Source organism: Rhinoderma darwinii, chromosome 1 (assembly GCF_050947455.1).
Source record: "Rhinoderma darwinii isolate aRhiDar2 chromosome 1, aRhiDar2.hap1, whole genome shotgun sequence".
NCBI classification, from domain to species: domain Eukaryota; kingdom Metazoa; phylum Chordata; class Amphibia; order Anura; family Rhinodermatidae; genus Rhinoderma; species Rhinoderma darwinii.
The window spans coordinates 521,269,013-521,284,044 of record NC_134687.1 but is presented as its reverse complement, the minus strand read 5'-3'; the positions used below and the strand labels follow the sequence as shown (position 1 = coordinate 521,284,044).

At 42.1% G+C, this 15,032-nt stretch overlaps 1 pseudogene; it reads left to right on the top strand.

Moving 5' to 3' along the window:
• Window positions 1-11,182: 11,182 nt before the first annotated feature.
• Window positions 11,183-12,746, top strand: LOC142744820 (phosphatidylinositol 5-phosphate 4-kinase type-2 gamma-like; annotated as a pseudogene).
• Window positions 12,747-15,032: the final 2,286 nt, after the last annotated feature.

Genomic DNA, 15,032 nt, shown 5'->3' with positions numbered 1-15,032 from the left:
CAGAATTTCTATTTTTTGGTCACTTTGCCCTACAAATATTGGAATAAAAAGTGATCAAAAAGTTGCATGTATCCAAAAATGGTACCTATATAAACTATAGCTCGTCTTGCAAAACACAAGCCCCCATACAGCTCCGTCGACTAAAAAATTAAAACGTTTTGTTTCTCACAACTTGGCGACAGAAAAAATACATTCTTTTTACAAAAGTAATTTTATTGTGCTAAAGTTGTAAAACATAACAAAGTGCTATAAATTAGGTATCTCCAGAATTGGACTGACCCGCAGAATAAAGTTAATATGTAGTTTGTAATGCCTGGTGAACGCTGTATAAAAAAACCTAAAAAACTATGCCAGGATTACTGTTTTTTGGTCACCTTGCCTCCAATAAAACAGGATAAAAAGTGATTAAAAAGTCGAATGTACCCCAAAATGGTACCAATACTAACTACAGCTCATCCCGCAAAAAAACACAGCCCTCATACCACTACATCTATTAAAAAATAAAATTAGTTAAGGCCTCCATATGTCAGGAAATAAAAAAATATGCAGTTGTGCAGGCCCGAGGGGAATATTTCTTCTGTTTCAAGAGGCGAATTATCAAGGCCCTAAAATTAGGAAACCAGGAAGGGGAGGGCCCAAACATATCTGCTGGAAGCGACTGTGCCCGTATTATACAAGGACAACACTTCCCAGCAAAATTCCCCAAACTGCAAAGGTGCAGAGTGTGGAACAAAAGGGGGATGAGTAAAGACACCGTTTATCAGTGCGACACTGGCCTGTGCAGAAAGGATTGCTTCACAGCGTGCTACAAGCTGGGCACCACATATTGGCATATCTATGCAACATAGAGTGCACACTAATTTCTGCAAAACACCTGTGGGGTTAACATGCTCACTACACCACTAGCTGAATACCTTGAGGGATGTAGTTTCCAAAATATGGTCACTTCTGGGGGGTTTCCACTGTTTTGGTCGCACAGGGGCTTTGCAAATGCGACATATAGACCAGAAACCAATCCAGCAAAATCTGCACTACAAAAGCCAAATACCGCTCCTTCCCTTCTGAGCCCTGCCTTGTGCCCAAACAGCCGTTTATGACCACATATGTGGTATTGTCGTACTCTGGAGAAATTGTTTTACAAATGTTGTGGTTCTTTTTTTCCTTTATTTGTTGAGAAAATGAAAAGTTTGGAGCTAAAGCTATGTCTTATTGAAGAAAAAGGATTGTTTTTATTTTCACTGCCCAATTCTAATAAATTCTATGAAACATCGGCGGGGTCAAAATGCTCACTACACCCCTAGATGAACTCCTCAAGGGGTGCAGTTTCCTAAATGGAAACACTTTTTGGGTGTTTTCATTGTTTTGTCCCCTCATGGGCTTTGCAAATGCGACATGGCCACTGCAAACCATTCCTGCTAAATGTGATCTCCAAAAGCCAAATAGCGCTCTTTCCCTTCTAAACCCTGCAGTGTGCCCAAACAGCCGTTTATGACTACATGTGGGGTATTGTTTTACTCGGGAGAAATTGCTTTACAAATGTTGTGGCGCTTTTTCTCCTTTAATCCTTGTGGAAAGGAAAAACAAATAGCTAAACCTACATTTTCTTAGACATAAATGTAGATTTTAACTTTTATGGCCTAATTCCAATAATTTCTGCAATAAGCCTGTCCGGTCAAAATGCTCACTATACCCCCTACATAATTTCCTTGAGCTGTGTAGTTTCACAAATGGGGTCACTTTTGGGCGATTTCCACTATTTTGGCATCGCAAGAGCTCTTCAAACCTGACATGGTGCCTAAAATATATTCTAATAAAAAGAAGGCCCCAAAATCCACTAGGTGCTCCTCTCATTCTGAGGCCGGTGCTTCAGTCTATTAGCACACTAGGGCCACATATGGGATATTTCCTAAATCTGCAGAACCTGGGCAATAAATATTGAGTTGCATTTCTCTGCTAAAACTTTGTGTTCCAAAAAAATTGATTAAAACAACAAATTTTTTTTAAATGTGTCAATTTCACCTCTATTTGGCTTTAATTCCTGTGAAATAAAGGGTTAAGAAACTTTCTAAATGCTTTGAATACTTTGAGGGGTGAAGTTTTTAAAATGGGGTGACTTATTTGGGTTTTCTAATATATAAGGCCCTCAAAGCCACTTCACAACTGAACTGGCCCATGCAAAAATAGCCTTTTGAAATTTTCTTGAAAATTGTAGAAAAATAAAAGGATGTTCAAAAAAGATGGCAATCTAAAGTAGACATATGGGGATGTTAATTAACAACAATTTTGTGTATGGTATAACTGCCAGTCTTTTTGCAATTTTTGCAATTTTTCGCTAAATATTGGTGTTTTTCACAATTCAATTCTGAATGTATCGAGCAAATTTTGCCAGTAACATAAAGTCCAATGTGTCATGAGAAAACAATCTCAGAATCGCTTGGATAGGTAAATGCATTCCGAAGCTCTGCCAGGAAGTGGCCAAAGAGGGAAGGGGTTAATCCCATAATATATAAGTACGATAAATACTTTATATTCAAATCCATATTCCATTACCGATGTATGGATCAACTAAGTTGCTTACTCTGATCAGCCTCAGATGTTCTTGCACACCCCAGTTATCCTAATATTCTTAAATATTCAACTCCAAGGCCTCTAAAGCAATTGCATTAGCAGCATCCAAATCCCATTTCTATAATTTTTTTAAGGTCTTTAACCCCTTAACCTCTTCATGCGCTGCTCCGCAATTGTACGTCCTGCAGAGGGGTTGCTTCCCGCATCAGGACGTACAGTTGCGGAGTAGTTCCCGGCGCACACTGTCCTAGCGGACAGTATCCGGGAACAGGGAGGTCAGCTGTCCCCGACAGCTGACACTCCAGCCTTGCCGGTCAGCGGACCATCGCCGCTGATTTCGGCAATTGACCCCATAAATGCGGCGACGATTGCGTTTGCCACATTTAAGGGGTTTGAAGCACATCGGCAGCCCCCACGAAGTGATTGTGGGGGCTGCCGATGCTTGTCGTGGCAATCGGAGGTCAGACAATGACCTCCGGGTTGCCATGTACGGAGGAAGCCTTGGAGGAGCAGCCTCCGGCCGGTCCTTCGAAGCTTCATGTCAGTGTGACTGTCACTTCACAATGACAGTTGGAATGCATTACACTACGTAGGTAGTGTAATGTATTCCAGCAGCGATCAGAGCTGCAAGTCTAAGTGTACCCTAGTGGGACAAGTGAAAAAAGTAAAAAAAAGTAATAAAAATGTTTTAAAAAAGTGTAAAAATAAAAGTTATAAGTTATATAAACAAACACTGCATTTTTTCCTATAATAAGACTTTCATTATAGGAAAAAAATTAACACGTTAAAAAAAGTACATATATCTGGTATCACCGCGTTCGTAACGACCCCAACTATAAAACTGTAGTGTTATGTTTTCCTCGCACGATAAACACCCCAAAAAAAATCAATAAAAAACTACACCAGAATCACAATTTTTTTGGTCACCACCCCTCCCAAAAGAGAGAATAAAAAGTGTTCAAAAAGTCACATGTACCTGAAAATAGTACCGATAAAAACTACAAACCGTCCCGCAAAAAACAAGCCCTTACACCGCTTTTTTGACTGAAAAATAAAAAAGTTACGGCTCTCAGAATACGGTGACACAGAAAATAAATAATTTTATAAAAAAGTGATTTTATTGCGCAAACGCTGCAAAACATAAAAAACCTATATACATATGGTATCGGCGTAATCGTACCGACCCGCAGAATAAAGTAAAATTGTCATTTATAGTGCACGGTGAACGCCGCAAAAAATAAACTAAAAAACATTGTCAGAATTGCTTGTTTTTGGTCACCTGGCTTGCAAACATTTTTTGCTGAAACTGGAAAAAACTGTGATTCCGCCATTGTTTTTTGGGTTTTGTTTTTACTGCTTTCACCGTGCAGTAAAAACAACAACTTAACTTTTTCCTGCGACTACCTACAATTACGGTGATACCAAATTGCTATGTATTTTTTTATATTTTACTACTTCGAGAGGCATCACTTTTTTTTATTCTTTTAGTCGATTGAGAGGTGTGAGGGCTTATATTTTGCAGGACGAGCTGTAGTTTTTATTGGTACATACAACTTTTTGAGCACATTTTATAAAAAAATTTTTAGAGCTAAGCTGACCAAAAAAACGGTGATTTTGGCATTTAAATTCTTTATTATTTATGGTGTTAACCTTGCGAGTTAAATAATGGTATATTGTAATAGTTCGGACTCTTAATTTTGTGTATTTTTTTTATTTTTTTTACATTGCTTTAGTGAAAAAATGGGAAAAGGGTTTTCTTTTGGACTTTAAATATTTATTTAATTTTTTTCACTAATATCTTTATTTTACTTTTGCCCAATAAAATAACTTTTTTATAAAATTATTTATTTTTTGTGTCCCCATATTCTTGTTTTTTGTGGGACGGGTTTTAGTTTTTATTGGTACTATTTTGGGTCACATACGACTTTTTGATCACTTTTTATTGTATATTTTGTGAAAAATAGTGATTCTGGCATTGTTTTTTTACTTATTTACTTATTTACTTATTTTTTTTGCGGTGTTCACCGTGCAGGAAAAATAACATTATCAATTTATAGTTGGGGTTGTTACGAACATGGTGATACCAAATATGTGTACTTTTTTTCACGTGTTCATTTTTTTCCTATAATAAAATACTTATTATAGGAAAAAAGCATTTTTTGTTTATGTATCCTATAACTTTTATTTTTAAACTTTTATAAAACATTTTTATTAACTTATTCATACTTTTTTTTACTTGTCCCACTAGGGGACTACGAGACTTGCACCTACTTAGTGTAACGAGAGTCACTCTGACAGGAAGCCTATGAGGACCAGCCTCCTTATTTCTAATAGATACCTAAAATGTGTAGGTGTTTTTTGTTTTTAATGACTGTATGTATCTTATGCTAAATAATGACAGTTTTTTTTTTGGACATTTCTTTATTATATTTTTTGTTACACTTTTTTTTAATCCCATGAAGGGATAACTTTTTTCTAACTTTATTGTATACTTAGAATGTATTAGCAAACTTCTGTATGTTAATATATTATACTCAGTGGCCTAACTACTGCCCCAGCAGCCATAGCGGCTGCTATGGGGCACGCGGCATGAGGGGGCCCATGCCGCCGGCGCCGGCTCCCCATGCCTGGTGGCGCAACATTAAATAGTATCTGCATCCTTAGGATGCAGATACTATTGAACACTATAACAGATCAAGGAGGTAGCTCCCTGCTCTGCCATTTACTAGGCTACAAGCTGTTCGACCTGCAGTCTGTCAGGCGCAGGGACAGGATCTCTGCGCAGGCCGGCGTGATGACGTCACTAGATAGCACAGGCCAACGCAAGGATCCCATTGGCGTTGCGGAACAGCTCTGTTCATCACGAGAAGTGGGTGGTGGGGAGCTGTATGGCACTGTCTAAAAGGGGGTGGTGGGGGACTGTATGGCACTATCTACAAGGGGGCGGTGGGGGATGTATGGTGCTAACTACAAGGGAGAGGTGGGGGCTCTATGGCTCTATCTACAAGGGGGAGGTGGGGGCTGTATGGCACTGTCTACAAGGGGGAGGTGCGGGCACTATCTACAAGGGGGGCTGTATGGCACTGTCTACAAGGGGAGGGGACACTATCTACAGGTGGGGCTGTGTGGCACTATCTACAAGGGGGGCTGTATAGCACCGTCTACATGTGGGGCTTTATGGCACAATCTCCAGGGGGGGCTGTATTGCACAATCTACATGGGGGGGGCTGTATGGCATTTTCTACAGGGTGGCTGTTTAGCATTATCTACAGGGAGGCTGTAGGGCAGTATCTACAGGGGGAGCTGTATGCCATTATCTACAGGGGGCTGTATAGCACTATCTACAGGGGATGCTGTATGACACTACCTACATGGGGGCTGGATGGCACATTCTGCAGGGGGGGGGCTGTATGACACAATCTACAGGGGGCACTATCTACAAGGGGGGGCTGTGTGTGGCACCCAGGGGAGGTGGGCAGTCAAAAGTTTGCTTTGGGGCTCAGTGTTTCCTCGTTATGCCCCTGATTATACTGTGTCCTAATGGCAGGCATACAGAATAGACAACTCTGGGGCCATTTCTAGGTACCCAGAGCTGACTGTGGAGGGTTCCTCCAATCTCTGATCACGTCACTGGAATAGAAGAGGGGCGTCCCCTTTCATTATGCTGCAGTCATGAGCCACGGTGATCAAAGTGTTAAACAGTAGGGATAGGAGTTTTCTCAAATCCCAGCTGTATTAAGCAGACTTTTCTAAGTACAGGAACTGTTAGTAACAGTACCAGCATAGAAAATGAGTGCTAACTGGAGGGCTCACAAGCCTTTTCTACTGCGATGTCAAAAGACATAGACTGTAGACTCTGGAACTGCACTGCCTGCTGTCAAAGGACAGTGGGCGGTTGGAAGGAGTTAATGAATAAGATCGTTCCCTATGCTCTACTAGGACATATAGATATCATGGATGGAGAAAAATGAAATAAGACAAACCTATATCAGCCAGGAGAGAAGCAATTTAAGTTAATTGATGTTTTGATGCTTATCAATAGTGATTATTTTTTTAACTTTTTATACATTTACATTTTTTGAATAATTAGAAAAACTCACTGTGCTTTTTTATGTCTAAACTTCTATACACCTAACAACAAGGCATTCCGTTTCTTCTTTGATTAATATTATAGTATAAATTAATATTGTGTTTAATTATTTAACATTCAACTTCTGTGTAAGATATTGAAATCCTTTCATCTGCTTGATGGCTCCTATCCCTTTTGCACAGTACGGCTCTAATTACTCCTTAACTACTGTTGCTGTTTACAGACAAATGCTATATTTTAAGAGCTGGTCCCTAGTTTTGTTTCTACCTTTTAAAACTGTATTGGCTGAAAAAGTTAGAAAATAGCCATGATTACAATCTGGCTTGTTGAGGTTTAATACACACTACTGGTGTATGGGCCTGTTTATATTGTGAATATAATTGCTTTAACTGCATGATATTTAACCCCTCCCTGACATCCACCGTATATATACAGCGTTGTCAGGCAAGGGCTCCCGCAAACCACAGTACACTTACGTTGCAGTGATAGTGCGGGCTAAGGAGCTGAGCCCGCACCATCACCTCCGGGTGCCAGCTGCATGTTACAGCTGACACCCTGTTGTAATGACTAGGACCGAAGCTAGCCTCCGATCCGACCAATTAACCCCTCAGATGCAGCGTTCAATAGAGATCGCAGCATCTGAGGGGTTTTTAGCCTCCGGCACCCCAGCAACGTGATCGCTGGGTTGCCGGTGGCTGCAATTGTAACCGGAGGCCTAATAATGACCTCCCGGTCTGCAAACTACAGAAGCCTCCTATGCCCCGCTCAGAGGCGGGGCCTAAAAGGCTGTTTCCGGTACCAATGGCAAGATGGCATCTGCTCAGCTTACGACTCAGAAGCTGAGCCGGCGTCATCAGCAGTGGGTGTCTGCTGTATGTTGCATCGGACACCCTGATGTAACGGCATGAACCAAAGCTAGCTCAGATCCCTGCAATTAACCCCTTAGATGCAGCGATCGAAAGCGATCGCTGCATCTTAGTGGTTTGTAGCAAATCGGCAGCCCTGCCATGTGATGCTAAAGCATTCCTAAGTTATTACCACATAAAGTGACACATGTCAGATTTGAAAATAAGGCTCTGTCAGGAAGGTCAAAAGTGGCCACAGCTGGAAGGGGTTAAAGGCTATGAACATTTTTGCACTGATTTTTTTTTATAGTTTGTTTGCTTCCTAAGTGAAAAATAAAGCAGCTTTCTAAAGAGTCTTCATTAAAAATCTCCTACCATTTTGTTGTTGTAGAGTCTGTGCAACTTCTGTACATAGCTGGCTGTGATGCTGCTTTTGACATAGAACAGACATCACCGCTCATGTCGGCACAGTGTTGATGTCATGTGCACTCTATGCTCTCGCCCTCCCTTTTCTCAGTGTTCGGCTTTGTTCACACGGGGCGGATACGCTGCGTAATAGCGCGCATCGTATCCACCCTTTGCGCCGCTGGGAATTCCGGGTGAAAAAGTGCACCAAACTGTGGTGCAGTTTTTCGCCCCGGAGTTCATCACATGAGACCGCTGCAGCCTGTGATTGGCTGCAGCGGTGGTCACATGGGATGAAGCGTAATCCCAGGAGGCCGGCCCTCTGACGTCATCCAGGCCGGCCTCCTGGGATGACGTTTCATCCCAGGAGACTGCTGCAGCCTGTGATTGGCTGCAGCGGTGGTCACATGGGATGAAACGTCATCCCAGGAGGCCGTGCTGGAGGGAGGAACACAGAGTTCTGGGTAAGTATGAGGTTTTGTTTTTTTCCTGAGTTGCACTTTTTGTGGCGGGATCTTTGCGAAGCCGCTGCAAAAAACCGCAACAACTGCTATTTGTTGTGGGATTTACTTCACCATTGAATTCAATGGGGAATTCTGGCAACAAATAAGCAGCGTTTACGCAAATACAATTGACATGCTGCTGAATAATATTTCGCACTGCAGGTTAATTTCTTAGCGTTTTTTCCGCTCAGTATTTAGGTAGATTTGTTTTATCTCATCCACTTTGCTGCTACTGTATTTGCTGTGGATTTTCCACAACAAATTTAATTGCAGAAAAACCGCAGTATTTACGCAACGTGTGAACTGCCCCTGAAAGTGGGTTTAAATGGGAAGATTTCTGTCCATAACAAATGCCAATCAACATTATAACAAGTCAATCAACACTCGTCAACAGGCCTTTTTACACAAGCCGATGCTATACTGTATGGGATAAACAATTGTTAATACGATTGTTCAGTCCCCATCAGTTTCAGGACCAGTTTTATGCAAAGTGTGGCCCTGGGCAAAATTACAAGTGGGGCCCCAAATTTTTAAATATTGTACCAACAGCATAGTTACATCCAGTCAATTCGGTAAATGAAAACAAATTTGATCATGTAAAAATATATGTTTAATTACATTAAACAAATGAAATTGAAAATAAATCACACGCTATTAATACTAATTTTAATTCTGCATCCTAAAGGCTGGATTCACATGGTCGTAGTAATAATAATAATCTTAATTTATATCGCGCCAACATATTCCGCAGCACTTTACAATTCAGGGCTTACAATCTATGAGGAAATAAGGGAGACACAAAATGTGTGTGAAGATGTGTGTTTTTGGGCCCCACCCTTTTGCCATATAGAAATTATGCGACCACTTTTGATTGTGTAGTAAAATGTGTGTAGTAAACCAGATATCAATATTACTAGTTTATAGTGACCATATAGTGACAGATACCAGTCCTATACAGGCGCTCTGCAGACCATATAAGTAATTACAGTACAGGGATATAGTGACTCACTGGTGACATCTCACATTGGAGCCGTTCCCTTTTCTTTATAGATAGAAACCCTTTGTGTCCCCATGTTAGTTAGGTCCCCTTTGTACCCCTATAAAGTATTTAGGACCCCTTTGTGTCTCCATGTTAGTTAGATCCCCTTTGTGCCCCTATATAGCAGTTATGCCACCTTGGTGCCCCTATATAGTAGCTAGACCCCTTGGGTCACCATATAGTAGTTAGATCTTTTAGGTTCCCTCCAAATAGTAGTTAGGCCCCTTATGCCCATATATAGTAGTTCAGCTCCGTTTGTGCGCTACATACAGTAGTTAAGCCCCTTTGTGCCCTCCGTATATTTGTTAGACCCGCCCTGTGCCCTCCATATAGTAGTTAGGCCCCCTTGTGCCCCCCATATATTTGTTAGGCCGTCCTTGCGCCCTCCATCTAATAGTTAGGCCTTCTTGCGCCCTCTTTATAGTAGTTAGGACTCCTTGTGCCCTACATACAGTAGTTAGGCCTCCTTGGGCCCTCCATATAGTATTTAGTCCCCCTTGTGCCCTCCAAATAATAGTTAGGCCCCTTGTGCCCTCCATTAAGTAGTTATCTCTCATTGTGCCCTTCATACATTAGTTAGGCCACCTTGTGTCCTCCATGTTGTAGTTAGGCCCACTTGTGCCGTCCATATAATAGTTAGGCCCCCCTGTGCCCTCCGTATAGTAGAATAGGTCCTCTTCCATAGCCTAGCTTTGTGATGTCATCGCTTCACCAGGGCCGTGACGCTGATTTCATCCCGACCTTTAGTAGGCCACAGGCCTTAAACAGCCTGTGGCTTACAATAGTAAGCGACGGTACAGTGAGCCAATGGCTCCCCGCCCCTTGGCTTGAGAAAGATGCAGCTCAGCGCCTGGGTCCACCGGAGGATTCTCCGGTCATCCGGTGGGCAAATCCGACCCTGCTTCTTTCTCTCTCTCTGCTATGTCACACAAGAACCCAGGCCAGAATCCGCAGGTCACACTAGAGATCACCCGCAGGCAGCACAGGGGAGAGGAGATCATACAGGTGTGGTATTAAAAGGAGAAAGTAGTAGAGTATTAATACTGTGCTAGTTCATGAGATCTAGTGAAGACAGCAACATACTGTACACACAGAACTCACATCCCGCATGTATTACTGGGTGGGACGCCCAAAGGAGAAAAGTAGGAGCAGGTTATAAACTGAAGATCAGGGAGTCTGAAAATGAATGAAGGAATGAAGATTGCAGTCTGAAACTTAATGCAACTTTTTTAACTCCAGGTAATCACTAACATACGTTAAAATATTTTTTTCAATTTCAAGGGTGTCTATAGCCTTTAAGTCTTATTCTTTGCTGTTGCATATATATCAGTAGAATTCAAACTGCCATAAAACAGCCTGTGTCTGCTGATGGGGGGTTTCTGATACATAGCCGAGCTTGGTGTCATTAGATTACGTTAGAACTCTTAGTAGTTCCATGGACTGGAATGGCACAAAGAGGATAAGAGGATGTAGGGGTCGTGATTTGGAAGAGGTTGTAGCTTAGATTGTTTTTGAGTGGCACAATAATGAGTCAGCTGTATTCTGATTTGTTGCTATTGGCAACATTTTAGCTCTACCGGTTGTTCTACAAGTGTGTTAAAAACTTACTCCGGAGTTAGAAGGGGCGGAGAGTGCCTGTAGCCCAGCCGGGCGGGGGAGCACCCGCTTGGGACAGAAGAAAAAGGGGAGGTGGCTCAGGGGTCGTGGCCGCTGGCAGCTCCGTGGTGCTGACATGTCTTCCAGCGCGATGCCTGCTACTTCCTCAGCAGCTGTAAACATTCTGCCCACCACTACAGCCAAGACTAAAACTAAGAATAAACACTTTGTGCAGCAGAAAGTGAAGGTGTTCCGGGCCAGCGACCCACTCGTCAGTGTCTTCATGTGGGGAGTCAATCACTCGGTCAATGGACTCAACCAAGTTCCTGTTCCGGTGATGCTTTTACCTGATGATTTTAAGGCTAACTCAAAAATTAAGGTCACTAATCAGCTCTTTAACAGGGAGAATTTAACTAGTCATTTCAAATTTAAAGAGTACTGTCCCCAAGTATTCCGAAATCTTTGTGAGTGTTTGACTACCAGGTCTCTCTGACACATAGTTCTCCATATATTGAAAGTGAAGCTCATGATGGAAGATTTCTTCTGTCTTATGACAAGAACCTGGCAGTTAAGGAAATCTCAAGTGAAGATATTGCAAACATGCATAGTATCCTATCAGACTACCACCAACATATCGTGAAACGTCATGGTAGCACACTTGTACTTCAGGCGACAGAGGCTACAGTTGATTCTGCAGCAGCATCGGCGTTTGCAGGTAAGTCGATGTAGCCTCTGTCGCCTGGTGCTGATGTGTCCTCGCTCGTCCGACACGATGCAGGACCTGGGGCAGGAAGTGACGTCACAGCGTGATCTCTCGAGAACACGCTGTGTGTCTGTGCACTGCCAGAAGCTGGGTGGTAACGAAAAGAAGTGGATGATGCTGATTCGTCAGCATCATACACTTCTATTCACAACGCCCAGCTAGTAAAACAAGTAAAAACGCCCAGATGTACACACACAATACACACCCACTTGGACTTAACTTTAAACATGCCCAGTTGTACTTAAGAAAGGCTCATTTGCATAAATATAAAAATGCTCATAACTTGGCCAAAAATGCTCGTTTTTGAAAAAAAAAAGTTACTGTAATCTACATTGCAGCGCCGATCTGCTGCAATACGAGATAGGGGTTTGAAAATCTGGTGACAGAGCCTCTTTAGAATTATGGATTATAGTCTTTTGCTGGGAATTCATGATGGCATTCGAGCGGAGCAAGAAGAGGATGAGGAGATTGAGGAAGAGGATGTTGAAAATGAGGCAACGGTTCATGCAACAGTTGGTTCCTATGGGACCTCTCCTGAAGGAATAGCTGGCTACCTGAACTCCCATAAACCTCTAGGCCCTGGAGAATTTGCGCCACTCATCGATGTTTATGCCATCAAAAGCTCTGAGTGTGCGCCACAGAAGGAAGTCTATTTTATGGGACTGATTGACATTTTTACACAGTATGATGCAAAGAAGAAAGCCGCTCATGCAGCCAAAACTGTGAAGTATGGGGCTGGTGCGGAGATTTATACAGTGAACCCAGATCAGTATGGAAAAAGATTCCTAGAGTTTGTCACAAACATCTTTGCATAAAATGTCAGGACTTTGTTCCCATGGATTTATTGCCGTTTGACTAAATTGAACAAGAAATCCTTCTTCTGAATTCAGACCGCCAATCCAAATGGCGTCCTGGAATTTTGTTTGTCTTTAGCACATAGGAGGCAAAGTAATCTGTAAAACAAAATGCAAATCCATCCTGGGTGCAAGTTTTCGAGTAATAAAAAAGTCTATATAAGTTTATGGACCACATTGATGGTGGAAAAAATATCTAAATCTGATGGTACGAGGATTAACTGCCTTTGTGCAAATGATCAAACACTAGGCCTGCAACTGAAAAATTAGACCCCTTCCTAATATTGTTACTACCATTCTTACAAACAGCCTAGGCAGCATTGTGTCACTTGATCTGCCATAAGAAAATGTTTTTGTATTTCAAACAGATTAAGCTCGGTATTCTTGCGTACGTGCCTAATATGATGCGCATGATGTAAATGCCGAAATCCCAGGGTGTTTACCTCTGATTTTTTTCAGTTTACTTTTGGTTAGCGTTTACCCTAACAGTTTACCCTAACCTTTCCTTCTTTCCTGTGACCACACTCCTGTCTATGGCAAAATAAATTGAAATGGGACCATTGGCTACAGTTTAGGCAAACCATTACATTTTTATATGTGCCCCCGTTTTTTGCAATTTGTTCTATACGCCTGTGCACTTGGGTTTGGTAAATGTGAAAACAAGCAAAATCCTTATAACTGCAGTTATAGGAGGTTATTAGTAAATATTTGTTTATGTAGATGTATACATTTCATAATTTATCTTTGTGTGCATATTTTCGGTTCACTACTTGGAGTTGACTAATTGTGGTGTATTCTAGAGGATAAAAACGTATATTTAAAAAAAAAAAAATAACTCCAATCTATTTGGACTCTATTTGTGATTTTAAGGGCATGGCCAGACGTAGCGGATTTGCTCTGGAAATCCGCAGCGTACACGTTTTTCCATTGCCTTCCTCAGCTTTGTGGTTGGGTTCGTTTGCACGTTGCGGACAATTCCGCTGCGGAGCATAGGCTGCGGAGCGGAATTTGGTGTCCGCAGCATACAATGGTTGTTGCGGACATGTGGCGGACTGGTTGCGGACTCATTGCAGAATTTCTCCATTGACTTCAATGGAGATTCAAAATTCCGCAATGAAGTCCGCAGATGTAATGTAGATGTTATGTGTGCTGCGGAGCGTATTGGTTTTTTAACATGACATTTCTTCATTCTGGCTGGACCTATGTGTATTTCTAGGTCTACAGCCAGACTGAGGAAGTCAATGGGGCTCCCGTAATTACGATGACTACGTGTGTGCACCCATAATTACGGGTGACTACGTGTGTGCACCCATAATTACGGGAGCGTTGCTAGGCGACGTCAGTAAATAGTCACTGTCCAGGCTGCTGAAAGAGTTAAGCGATCGGCAGTAACTGTTTCTGCACCCTGGACAGTGACTACCGATCACAATATACAGCAACCTGTAAAAAAAATAGAAGTTCCTACTTACCGAGAACTCCCTGCTTCTTCCTCCAGTCCGGTTTCCCAGGATGACGTTTCAGTCTAAGTGACGGCTGCAGCCAATCACAGGCTGCAGCGGTCACATGGACTGCCGCGTCATCCAGGGAGGTCGGGCTGGATGCCGAAAGAGGGACGCGTCACCAAGACAACGGCCGGTAAGTATGAAATTATTTTACTCTCACTAGGGAAAGTGCTGTCCCTTCTCTCTATCCTGCACTGATAGAGAGAAGGGAAGTACTTCACCTCAATACGCAACGGCTAGTCCGCATCAATTTAATGCCCATTTTGGGCAGATCCGCAACAGAATCTGCAACGCAGATTCTGTGCGGCATTGATGCGGACAGTTGCGGAAGAAATCCGCCACGTCTGGGCATGCCCTAAAGGGTATGTCAACTTTTCAGCACTATTTTAAAGTGTGTTAGCGTGTGTGTGTGTGTGTGTGTGTGTGTGTGTATGTGTGTGTATGCGCATATATATATATATATAGATACACTACCGTTCAAAAGCTTAGGGTCACTTAGAAATGTCCTTATTTTTGCAAGAAAAGCACAGTTTTTTCAATGAAGATAACATTAAATTAATCAGAAATACACTCTATACATTGTTAATGTGCTAAATGACTATTCTAGCTGCAAACGTCTGGTTTTTAATGCAATATCTACATAGGTGTATAGAGGCCCATTTCCAGCAACCATCACTCCAGTGTTCTAATGGTACATTGTGTTTGCTAACTGTGTTAGAAGGCTAATGGATGATTAGAAAACACTTGAAAACCCTTGTGCAATTATGTTAGCACCGCTGTAAACAGTTTTGCTGTTTAGAGGAGCTATAAAACTGACCTTCCTTTGAGCTAGTTGAGAATCTGGAGCATTAAATTTGTGGGTTCGAT